This window comes from Ixodes scapularis, unplaced genomic scaffold, assembly GCF_016920785.2.
Source record: "Ixodes scapularis isolate PalLabHiFi unplaced genomic scaffold, ASM1692078v2 PGA_scaffold6__148_contigs__length_123643588, whole genome shotgun sequence".
NCBI lineage: Eukaryota > Metazoa > Arthropoda > Arachnida > Ixodida > Ixodidae > Ixodes > Ixodes scapularis.
Window position 1 is genome coordinate 38392873 of NW_024609881.1, and position 13370 is coordinate 38406242.

The 13370-nt window shown below is 47.9% G+C and overlaps 1 pseudogene; it reads left to right on the forward strand.

Annotated features, from left to right (window-relative positions):
- The first annotated feature begins 10429 nt into the window (after positions 1-10429).
- On the forward strand, positions 10430-12262 carry LOC121838465 (annotated as a pseudogene).
- Positions 12263-13370: the final 1108 nt, after the last annotated feature.

A 13370-nucleotide genomic window follows, 5' to 3' on the forward strand; every position in this document is an offset into this window, starting at 1 on the left:
GACTTTCGTACAATTTACAAGTTCTGATATGTGTATTGGACAACATTCCAATGAAACGTTCACTGGGGTCTATACTTCATTTCACCCTTCGTCCGAGCGCGGCGGACGCTACCAGCCAATCCAGCGTCGAGAGAGCGTCATGTGACCTTGAACTCCACATAACCAAAACGTCGCATAATACTCTCCCGGCGCCAGATTGGCTGGGTTGGCCCAGCATCCACTGGGCCACCCCAGCAGGTGCCCATTTCATGCCAAGCACCCTTCACCAAGGGTGTTAGCAAGCACCCTTTGTGAAGGGTGCTTGCCTGAACGCCATAAGGGTGTTAGCCCAGGGACAAACTGATTTACACCCTTAAGTGTGTAAAAACCTTTACTGTGTACTCAAGGCTTCTCTTTAACATTAGTACCAGTAAGCTTGTGTAAAGTGAAAAATATTGTAACTGAACAGTAGAGAGTTTTCGTAGATCGCTCCCATGACTCCGATAACGATACCCGATACTTTGCCACCACCTCCCTTGCGCATGCATGGTATCGTTATCGGGGCTATCGGAGGTATCGGAACGATCTACTAAAACTCTCTATTGTTGCACTGTCCCTTCACCTAAAGTTACTTCCTTTTATTTTTTTTTACTGCTGCACTACCGGGGGATCTTAATGGTGGGACAACATACCATCCCTGAACCTACGACGACTGGAATGGTGGTCGCAACCAGCGTCGTAAGACTTAGTACTCAAAAGGTCCAATAAATATTGATCAGCTTTGCAGCTGCTTCGCGTGTCATTACTATGTAAGAGTTTCTGGGGTTGAGTTATAAAACATGACCTCCCGAGACTCTTGACAGTCTTCTGAGGAATACTGAGGCAGTCTGTGATAAATTATGTATTAACTGTATAACTACAGCCACTTTCGGCCAGTGACTGGACGGAAGTCAATGGCCAGTGGCTGGCCAAACGTGAATGGCCAGTGGCTGGCCGAAAGTGACTGGCCAAAGGTTAATGGCAAGCCACTGGCCTAAAGTGAATGGCTAGTCACTGGCCAATTTGAATGGCCAGTCACTGGCCAAAGGTGAATGGCCAGTCTCTGGCCTAAAGTGAATAACCAGCCACTGGACAAAGGTGAATGGCCAGTCACTGGCCTAAAGTGAATGGCCAGCGACTCGCATAAAGTGAATGGCAAGTCACCAGACGAGGAAGAAAACACTTCTATTGCCGAGCACTTTGGCCAAGCTTGGGCCATCGAAAATCTGGTTGGCCATAGTACACTTTCCAGTGATGGCCCATTCACAACGTGCTGCTTGGGCGACTCCCTTAACAATAAAAATGAAGCATATGCGAAACGGCAAGCAGTAGATAGAAAAGAACGCGCTAATGTCCGCATTATAGACAAAACGTAACATATCTGAAGTCAGTATATTTGTTCGTTTCACTGCACACAGTAGGACGTTCCGTGAGTAGAAGTTCCATCGCGAAAAGAAATGAAAACACTACTGCAACAGGAAACACCCCAGATAGTTGGGCCATCGAATGCTTGCGCCATCTATTAGACAGGTATGATGTAGCTTCCATAACAGCCTGCGTATTCAATAAAAACATATGGGAATACCCCTTGAACGTTGCGTTTTGAATAATTTGCCGAGCCACTGCTTTAAGGTATGATAGCTCGGAATTGTTGTGCACAGATACCAAAATGGTAGATTATAAACCGTTGAGTTCTTAGCCGAATTGACTTTTTGAGGCATTCCCACCATGGATAGTTTATCAGTTTCTCGAAATGTACAATATATAATTAGACAAATAAAAAACACGATCTCATATTATAGTTTCAGTAGGATTTCGCCAATATCGTGACAAACTTCGCAGATTCCGAGATCTTTTTATGTATAAGCAAGATGCAGTTTTAGAAGCACATCTCGCACATTCTTGGCAAAGGCCACGCATACGCGCTAATAAATTCAGAATGCCACAAAATACACGTAGATGTTTTACTCATCTACACTACCCCCCACAAATCGATAACATGCAGGGTACAATTTTTTATCATCTGTCTTCGCTTCGGTTTCTGAGACGAATTTGCGAAATCAGGCGCGTTTGTCCTTTTTAGACGTTAGGAACCATTTCCAATGGTACGTAACTAGTGTTGAAACGCGCGTCGCCGAACGAGCTCGTGGGTGGCCGAATGGGTTTTCTACTTCCAGCAGCAATAGCAATCGGACGTAGCATGTCTAGCTCTGACAGAGCAGCTTCAGCGGCACAACGTGGCCTCGGTATCAGGGTCACCGAAGATAAGGAATATGCTGTCATCCTTCCTTCACTGCCCACAGCATCGCTTGCGTTGAACACTCTTTTTTTACACGCTGATGTTACGGGCCGCCTGCACCGTGCGGAAGAACATCGAGACATTTTGGTACGCTTGGGTTTAATCCCCGAGGTCGTCGCCTTCGGGGCGTACCAGATAAATCATGTCTGGGCCGTTACATTCAAGTCCGTCGAGGGTGCCAATAGTCTGCTGGCCACACCGGAGCTGAAGCATAGAGAAATATAGTAATACGTAAAGAGTGGCCACTAAAGCCATTTCGCGGCCCAGGAGTTAGGGACTCTACTGGCCGTTAGTAGGCGCAACAGTGCCACTTATTTTGAAAATTTGTCAGATATATAATATGACTAAACAACTTCGTTGTATATATTAAACTTTTAAAATTATTACGAGCTTTGAAAACTTTCAGAAACGACTTCAATGGCTGTGGCTATGGCTGCGGCGCGACGGTTGGCTTCGGAGTCGTGGACTCGACGGAGGGCGGATACTTCGGCTGCTTGGTATGTGTCTCTTGCCTCGTTGCGTGGGTTGAGTTGGTTCCGCGCCTTGTTGTCTCGTGCGGGTTTCTAGTCATTCTTCCATTGCGGTCATGGTATACGGTATGCGTAAGAAGTATTGTGACTGCAGTTTCTTTGTTGACGGACATTTGCATTCGGTCACTGAATTTAGAAGCCACTGGGTCAGTCACATATGTGCAAGCGTCTTTCCGCATATAGTCATATGTGCAAGCGCCTTTCATGGTACTTGAACGGTAATTTTTTTTTAAATGCCCTCCATCATATTGCATTTGTCGCTGTGAGTCTCGCTGTAATACACTACTTTTTTTCCAGTGTGCAACTGTTGACGCGTTATTCATACATTTTGCATATGTATTCTTAGTTTTGTAATGTATGAATAACATACATCACTCCTTGTCTTCATAGTTGATGCTTGTTTTCCTTGTCATAGGTACAAAAGTAAATACTTTTGTGTGTCAATCCCTGGCGTCGTCCTATGACGCCCCTTCAAGAGAGTCATCACAAATGTGAAAATATCCTTTTCTGTGTGCGGTCAGTTTGAAATATATGTAGCGCTGGTTGACTTTTCATCTGCAGTACTATTAGCGTATGCTTATAAAACAATTCTATTTTAAACAAAAACCATGCTAGTTACAATAACACTGACTATTAAAGTAGAGGGCGCATGCTACTGCCCTATACAAAAATACCGCCAGAACTCGCCTTGAATCTATTCATTCATCTGGCCAGCGGTTACTGCGAGTATCCATCCATTCAACACTCAACTAGGGACTATACTGCCCGCTGGGTGCGCTCGCTGACGCTGAATTGGGCCGCTGGGGCCTATGGAAGTGTCCGCTCTTTACGTGGTACTATATTTCTCTATGGCTTACTATCAAGGGGCGGAGATGCAACGTTGTCGACACGGGCAACAGGGACGTGCTCCTTAAGCTCAAGTGGCTGCTTTTTAACGTAGCCAATGACGACATGAGCGCAGCCTTGGCGCCTAACAGCAAGGTCCTGGACGTCTCCAGGGAGCGGTGGCTCATTGACGGCTGCCACAGAGTTAGCACGCACCATGACGCAGACGGCGGTGTTACTCCTGAAAAGGGGTAACACCAGCTGCGCGTCGCCGGTGAGCTCGCCCTCTTTTTCCTGCCGAGAAGCCGCGGCTATAGCGAGCCGGCAACAGCCAGACTGCGCTGGCAGAGTGAGAGCCCACGGTTATACACTGTTTCGTTGTGACCTACCAAAGGCTGAACGATAAGCCCCACGTTTTGTGCCAAAGGCTTCGAAATGGGCAACGTATACGAGCGGAACGCACACATACTAGAGCATGACGCGGCGAAAAGCCTGATACATCTTCCGAGTAGGGGCGCGATCCGGTGATACGCAGTCCCATTCCCATAGGCATGCCAGGGCCGTAGCTTCCACTGTATTGGCACGTTACGCGATCGCGGCTTCCTGGGATACCCAGTATTTCTTGCTTCAGACACTAGGCTAAGCGGCGGCACAGGAGTAAAAGCTCACGTTTGAACAATACAGCCGCCACTCCCAGGGATACCTCATATTTCTTGCTTCAGTCGCTAAACCAAACCAAACAGCATTGCAGGCGCCAAACCAAACAGCATTGCAGATGGCGCCAAACCAAACAGCATTGCAGGTTGCCTATGCCTTTGGCGTCAGAGGACGGCGCGCATCCGGAAGGAGTGCCGTATCCTCAAGCTCAACGTCTGTCGGCGTTTCGGCCACGACGGCACGCAATGCGTAATGACGTACGCGGTGGCCGTAGGCCCTGTCGGAAGCGAGGAGAAATCCGAGCTTCTCATGGTCGAGGCTGACGCCAAGGAGGACATCGCGGGTCCGGACGCCGGGGCGGTTCAAACACCGAACGCAACGGCGCCACCCAAGGGCGCCATGGCCTCGTCTACGGCCAACGTGGCACCTGGTACTTGGGACGGCGAGCCAAGCCGTCTCCGGCCTTTCAGCCCGTTGAGGCGTCGAGGACTTGAGTCAAGGCAGCAGGCACGTGCGTAATTCCCCACCCCACTCCCCTTCCCCTCCTCCTCTTCCTCCTTGAACAAACAGGCGGGGCGCCTATAGAGACGGCAGTCACACTGGAGGTCGCTACAAAACGGACTCGAGACGACCACGGTGCAGACGCAAAGGCCGCGACCAAGGAGGAGCCGCCTGCCAAGACGGCACCCATAAGGTGGAGCCGGCCCGGCGCCGCCCAGGATATGTTGCTACAGGTGCAGTAAGGGGTGCCAAGCGAACCCCATGACCAAAATAGGAAAGGTTATTGTCTCAGTGGTTGCGCGGAAGAGTTGGAAGGTGTCTGACGAGTCAGGGTAGAAGGCCAGCCGACCCGAGGTAAGCTCCCTACGGACCGCCCCTTTTATTTCGAATGGCTGTTAGACTAGAGTCTGCCCTACGCGTCACCACGCTTCACTTGCGTGGCCTGTCAGTGAGACGGCGACAAAACCAGCTTAGCAGCCTGTTTGCCGAGAAGAAGCTCAACATAATCGTCGTGCAGGAGACAAAAGTCGAAATCCATGATTAGATGGAACACGTTGGTGCCACCGTTTCAGTCTTTCTTCAATGTATGCGTTACGAACGCGTTTGGTGCTTCGGGTTGTTTATTTATAGGTCGGTCAACAGGTGTTGTAGAAACGGCCGTACAGTGCGCCCGAAACTTTACGCCGCCACTCGAACTCCCGACTTTCGCAGAAAGGCCGAACTATATGGAAAGGCGCTACCTCGTCGGCAGCCGTTTCAACTAGTCGGTCACGTGAACGCCATTCCCAATCTTCGGACCGGGGTAAGGGGAGGTAGTAAGGCCGCCGCTAAGACCACGTGACTTTGCGGATCACAAACTCAAATCTTCAAAATCGCGTATTTTTTGGGCGCTTTGTTTGCATTTTGGAGATTGCGTGTTGTGAAGTGCGTATATATGTAATCTATATGACTGATACCAAGAAAATATCCCAGTGCATTTATGCGTTTAGATTAGCAGAAGCGACGGAGAGATTATTAATATATTTTCACTAAAGTTTATTGTGTATTCGCTTTATTTGTCTATGATGCGTTATAGACATCGATCGAATTTAGTGTCCGTCTTTGAAGAGGTTAATACTATCTCGCTTTGACTCAACAACTTGCCCAAGGTGATGTTTCGGCCTTATGAAGGCGGAGCCTGAGGACGGGCTAAATGTTTTGTTGTTATATCGCCATTTTATCGGTTTTCCGCATACCGTTTTAGGCTTTTTTTATTGAATATCCTGCCTTCAATTTTTGTATAACGCAAGTTTATTCGGAAATACTTGATGAAAATCTAACTCGAACCTGTGTCGGAAGATTGTGTGGTAGTGTTTTGGCATGCGCGCCGGCGCACTGAACACTTCCACCAAAGCAATCTTTCGTTTTTATTTTTCGCGTCAAGCACTTTCATGTTATCAATGCTTTGCTTTTGAGATACAGATCTTTTGTGTAAAAAAATAAACATCTCATTTCAGGTGAAATATTAACGCGTTAGATACCTCCCACCTGCAGCATTTCTAAACGAGTAGTATTGTTTTGAAAATATTTGAGAACACGCGTATCAAAATAACTTCCTGGTGCCCTAATTGAGTTGAATGATGTCGAATACGAAACAATCGTGGAACCTTGGTTACGTGAACACCTCGCCAGCTTGTGGTTGTGTAAAATGTTCCGGGAAGACCCATTTTGTCGTATAAACAAGAAGCTAACCCCACGTATGCGTTGTCTAACTACTTTTGAGCAGCAACGAGCCTGCAACTTTTTTCTTTCTTTTTTTTTTTAAATCCAGTCTCCTTACTTCTAAAAACGCGAGTACATTTTACTACTAAATTGGTGTCGCGTGTAGGCACCATTTGTTTCAATCACAGTTTGCAGACATCTGGGAAGTGATTCGTACAAATTGCGTGCGAGTGTGTCCTGTATCTGCCGCAGCCGATCCCATTCTTCTCTGATGGCTGGCTCCGGGGTGCCCAAAGAGGAGTCAGCGAGATTCCATTGAGACAAACGCGTCTTCGAGATTCTTCAGACATTTTCGATTACGTTCAAGTAAGCACCTCCGGGTGGCCATTCGAGCACGGTGATCGCAAGCCGCTCCTGAAGTCTCTTCACAGTGTCAGCCTGGTGCACACGACTACGGTCATGTTGCAGCAAATACAATCCGTCTAGGTAAGGTCCGTTCAGCACGAAAGGCAGAAACGCTTAATAAATAATGTCCGTGTACTGTAGTGCGTCAAAACTGCCCACCAGTCTGTGAAGGGGACCAAGTCCTGCACTTGTCACAGCACCAAACATGCATACGGTGCATCTACCACTTACCGCAACTTGCGGCACATATTTGGCATCATCTCTGCAAATATTTATAACTATAGTCATCACACATAAGAAAAGTAAAAATAAAATGACTTTTTAATGTATTGACGTAGTAAATAAAGGATTCATTTAAAACTGTTACCTGCAATAGGCCGACCGCCAGACAAGCAGGGTTTGATCTCATCGGCTACAAAGGCTCACTTCATCGGTGAACACCACTTGGCTTCATTCTTCATTTTCCCAAGACGAGTAGGTGTGGGCAAATGCAAGGCGGGCTTGGCCGTGTCGCCCGTATAAACGTGGCTTTTGGGCAGCGATTCTGCAGGAGAGACCTGCCTCGTGCAGGCACCGTTCAATGGTATTCCACGAAGTCCTGAAATTTAGTGTTCTTTTGAGCTCAGGGACTGTGAGGAACGGGTCGTCACAAACGGCTGCTATGATGAGTAGATTCTCCACATTTGACGTTGCCGGCGCTCGAGTTCCGCGAGGATCATGGTCTACAGGCTCTTCCCATCACGCTCCGCCTCGGTTATTTTTCCCACTGTGTTCCTGGCAACGCCTGTCGCAGACGAAATTCGGCGCTGGGAATGTCCGGCCTTCCAGAGGTCTATGACCTTCCATTTTACCGGCTTTAATATATGAGGTGGCATAGCAATTGAAAGAAGGGAATGTATAGGACATTATATCGGATAAACTTTTTATCACTGACTGTTTCGGTGATAATAAGAAAATAAATAGTATATCAAAAGATACGATAACGTGACTGCGCATGCATTTATAAGAAGAGATGACGGGTATTCAATATAAAAGGTCCTGCAAAAATTGTGTGCGATTTGCAAAGGGGATCGAGTGATAATAACTTTTTACAGCAACTGGCCTTCGAGCCTTCTTGAACGGAAGGACTGGCTCTGAAATGCATACACAGTTAAAAATACGGGCACGTTGGGGTCAGTAAATGTTGTTGATAACAAAGCAATTTTGAAAATGCATCCTGGACGTGGAAGCTTGAAGGCGCTGCAATAGACCAACACGCGGCCCTGAGGTCACGCAGCTGCGGTGGCGCTGTCAACGCCACAGCGCATGCGCAGACACTTTACTTCCCGCGAATTTGGTTTCTGCGCACGCGCAGTGCCTCTTTGTTAGTAAACAGTGTGTCGGTCTATACTTCGTTTCACCTCAAGTTCAAACGCGGCCGAAGTGATGAGTGCATGGGACCAATCAGACGGCGTCAAAAGCGCCTCGTCATAGTGTTCGTCATGTTTCTTCGCGTATTCTATCATCGCTGAACCAATGATGAACAGAAAAAGGTCCAGTGATTTACGTGTTTGAAGCTGCTTGACTTGCCCGAATACCTTGTAGCGTCGGCTTCGTGTGTACTTAAGCTAAAACGAGATAACAAATGCAGACAATGCGCACAAAAACAAAAAAAAAATGAAAGCCGCTTACAACTCCCTGTAACGCCGAATTAGAGCGCAGCTCTTGAGGAGGAGGAGGGAAGGGCACTGGGGGGGGGGGGTGGGGTTAAACTAACCAGGGGGGGTCACGTTACCTTGGGGGTCACGTGACCCCAATGCCGATGATGTCATCACTGACGTCACTGATGACGTCATCAGTGACGATGACGATGCGGGTACCGATGACGTCATTAGTGACGTCACTGATGACTTCACCAGTGATGATGACGATGACGATGCGAATGTCGGTGACGTCATCAGTGACGTCGCTGATGACGTCATCAGTGATGATGACGATGACGATGCGGATGCCGGTGACGTCATCAGTGATGATGACGATGACGATGTGGATGCCGGTGACGTCATCAGTGATGATGACGATGACGATGTGGATGCCGGTGACGTCATCAGTGATGATGACGATGACGATGCGGATGCCGGTGACGTCATCAGTGATGATGACGATGACGATGTGGATGCCGGTGACGTCATCAGTGATGATGACGATGTGGATGCCGGTGACGTCATCAGTGATGATGACGATGACGATGCGGATGCCGGTGACGTCATCAGTGATGACGATGACGATGTGGATGCCGGTGACGTCATCAGTGATGATGACGATGACGATGTGGATGCCGGTGACGTCATCAGTGATGATGACGATGACGATGTGGATGCCGGTGACGTCATCAGTGACGATGACGTCATCGGGGGGTCGCGAGACCTCGAGGAGGGGGCCACGTGACCTCAGGGGAGTCACGTGACTTCGGGGGGTCACGTGACCCCCCACGAGGTCACGTGACCTTGGTGGGGGGCTCGCGCGGTGCATTATGGGACATTTCCCATGATGCACCGCGCGGTTACGCCGACGCCGACGCCGACGGCGACGGCGACGCCGACGGCGACGGCGACGCCGACGCCGACGGCGACGCCGCTCAAGCCGGAAACGGGCCCCTAAGAGCTGCGCTCTAAAAAAATAAAAAGACGTGTTCACGACGAATGATACGAGTGTATGATTCGCATAGTCATGCACCCTTTGGGGCGGCCCTACTGCCTCCCCTTCCCCCGGTCCGGAGATTGGGAATGGCCTTCGCGTGACCGACTAGTTGAAACGGCTGCCGCCAGGTTGCTCCGCAAAAGTCGGGCGTTCGTCTGGCGGCGTTAAGTTTGGGGGGCACTGTACACTCGTGTTCTTCTATTTCTCGTATTTTTTTTCTATTTTTTTTCTTTTCCTAACGTTGAGTGGCGGGTTATTTGTATTTTTGGCGCCTAACTGGAAGAGTAAGCTTAAACTTTTTTTTTATGTATTGAAACATATTTGAACTGCAATAGGACCGCCATTTTCCTCGGCGATTTTATTTGTGTTTGCTCTCCAGAGGATAGATTGAATCAAGGTCTTTTTCTGGATTCAAGTGATACTTCTTTGAGCGACATTATTGCAAGAAATACGTTAGAGGACGTCATTGTTTGTGCATCTCAAGGGGGGCCCACACCAGACGTGCGGTACTAAATGGCCCACTATCGCTACAACTATTTGCGCGTCCAGATCTGTCCCAGCGTGTTGTTATGCTTTTTCTGGATGATTAGCGATGGTGCAGCTTGACCTGCAAAAAGCGTTCGATCACGTTTCGCATGAAGTGAGTTCAGTGTTCTGGAGCATACTAACGTAGGCTGTGTTGATCTCGAAGGTGTAAAGATGGCATAAACAAATTGCACGACTAGTGATAGTGATTGTGAATAAGGGAGTCGTCGAAGCTTTCAAGGTAATAATTTCTGTCGAGTATGATTGTGAATGTGAATGTATGTCGAGTATGAATGTGTAGAAGCCGCATAGGGTTTTTGCCATTTTTATTGGGTCTTCGGGACACGAGTGTTCTCCTACAACGAATTTATTTAGGTCGGTGCGAAGTGCTGGTTCAGATTTGTTCCATTCGCTCATACGTCAAATTGGTTCACGCTTAATGATTGTGCGCGATCAAAAGGATACCTTTTTGGGCACAGTTGCTCAAGCACGTCTGCAAAACGTTTTGTCAGTGTTTATTGTTTCGTCATCCATTGAGGCAGGTGCTCCAGTACGAGGGTATTTAGAGAGGTGTTACTTTCTTTTCAAATCTTGAATGTTCGTTTTCCTTTGAAACTATTTTAGTACCGTGTCACAAAGAAATGTATCGAGATATGGTTGACGTTCTGCTGCCTGTACCATTATCTAGATGACTAAAATGCGCAAAAACATGGACGAAGAAGACATATACAACGCGGACTGGCGCAGACTGTCAACTGATTTAATCAAGGCAAACAACCCAGCATAGATGCGTGAACACTCTTTCCCAGCACGCCAACCATATCTAATAAAAGAACCAATTATACACAAAAACAACAGATGACAATAATTTAAACATTCGTATCAGTGCAACGTGACTGAAGAGAAACTTATTTGTTGTTTAGTAAAATCGAAGGCGTGCTGACGCAGTTATCAGCTGAGGACGTTATAAAATACGCTTCAACTATTTCCCTCTCACTCTTGGTATTTGCGCTTTTAAAGCAGGGAATGACACCCGCACCGCATGCAGTGTACCGCAAGGTGTCCCCCCGCTTTGTGACGAATCGCTGGACGATTTTCACGCGCCCTTTCGTGAAAACACCGCCAAGTCTGTCCAATATACACGCGTTCGCACGTTAGCGGAATCTAGTAAACAACATTTTAGACACAAGCTGTGGACTGAGTAACCTGCTTGTTTGAGCATTGAACCCGTTTCTGTCGAGTCATTGTAGAACAAATGTTTTCCAGCTTCTATGGAGTGGAGAAAACAAACATTGACATCTTACTTAATTCCTATTTGTTTAAGGTTGTGCAACACCCTGTGTCAATAAGCTATTACTTGAACCCTTGATTTCAACACTCTTTCTCGCTTACCGTCCCCTGTGTTGCCTTTACTATTGATCTGTTATAGTAGGTTTTCCCACACGCTGGAAATCAGGCAAGCGGTGTACCCCGCCTTGTCTAAGCGTTCTATCTGCAGTTCAAAGCTACTCGTGAGAGCGTGACGGCAACTTTTCGTCAAATCAGCCTGAAGACAGGTGAGAGCAATTCATCGCTCTATCAGCTTGTGCCGCTTTATCGTTCCCAACAGTGTGAAGACCCTGGTCTTGATGCCTTAAAGAACATGCCGGTGAAGCTTAATGTTAAATGTTTTTTTTTTTTTTTCAAATTTCAATGTGGCGTCCTGCCCGCAAAGTCATTTTCAGAAGAAAAAAGCATTTTCTCACCATGGTCACCACAATGCCTTTTATGCAAGCAGCCAGAAACTGTGGAACACGTATTTATTTACTGCTCGGACGCTGTGTTTTTCCGGCATATACTATAGCACACACTCAAGGACGATTTCTCGATGACCACCAGAAATATAGACTTTTTATCACAAGAGAATGTAAACAGTGCACATTATGACTTGATACTACTGCTCGGCTATCACTGTCTATGGAAAACAAGAGTAGGCGTAGATCACGGTGTTGAAACCGTCAGCTCGGTGCGTGCATATTTTATTGTGTGTGTTTCTTGCATATCTGTAGTGTTGCGGGAGCAGCCCCAACAACCAGATTGGTTGCCGATTATTGATGGGTTGGTGTATTTGAAAGAATTTTAATTAAACAATAGCACCCAAGTTATGGCTGACGTATTTTAACCCCTCCTCTGTATAGCTCCTATTGTAGAAATGTCAAAGCAAGCAATGAACGGAAAAAAGTGGATGGCCGAATGGTTACGGTCCTCGGCCTTCGCACGGAGGCTCCAGGTTCGGCTCAAGGATCAACACCAGGAAGCGGAATGTTATTATTGATTCTCTCAACTTGGCGTTTTCGTAAGTCTGAGAAAATTCTTGTCAAATCGTGCTGCCAATAATCTACGCACCGAACGTTCTATGCCGAATGTTATAGAAACACAGACGGGTCCAAAAGGTGCTCCGCATGGCAAGCCGGAGTCGGTCTCGCCCCAGCGCTCGAACCTGCTCTTTCGTCGACATCGACGCCTGCAACGCTAAACATCTACTATTTTTGTCTTGAGCACAAGTTCGCCCCATTACAGGTTTAGTTTCCTTCAGTTATTCGTGTCCTCCTCAATTCGTGACATTTCAGGTAGAGGTGCGGGGTAACGCAGCCCATGAAGCGTACTCCTCCGAGGCCTCACAGCTAAAGTCCAATCCCCCGCTCAAGAAGACCATCCGCAGAGATCACCGAGACCCGAGAAAGCCGCCACACCCGAGGCTTACTCCGGAAATTCGGACTGATGCCACACAAGACAGAGCAGCCAAAGACGCCGACGATGGACATCTAGTCATTGCAGACCCAGGCCGCCGCCGCCGTCGTATGACTGTGTGTCGCTCGCCGGACTTGGACACTTTTCGACGGATAGGTCCAAGAGGACATCGAGGAAGGCTGCAAGATTATGAACGTGCAGCCCGTCACAACGGATAGACAACTGGGCAGTGCCTCCACAACCTCTACTTCTCGCTTGAAAGTTATGCGAGGCACTGGTTTGAAAACTACGAAGCTTTCATCACTATATGAGAATCCTGTGCCACCAAATTGAAGTGGACGTTGATGAACCATCACCGTCGGCAGCGAGAGGAGGACCTTCTCCAAACAAGGGTGCAGGGTCCCAACGAAAGCGTGACCAGCAGTGTCGAAGATGTCCTGCGCCTAAGTGCCCGAGCCGATCAAGAGGCCACCAAGGAGAAGAGACATCGAGTCCTCGTG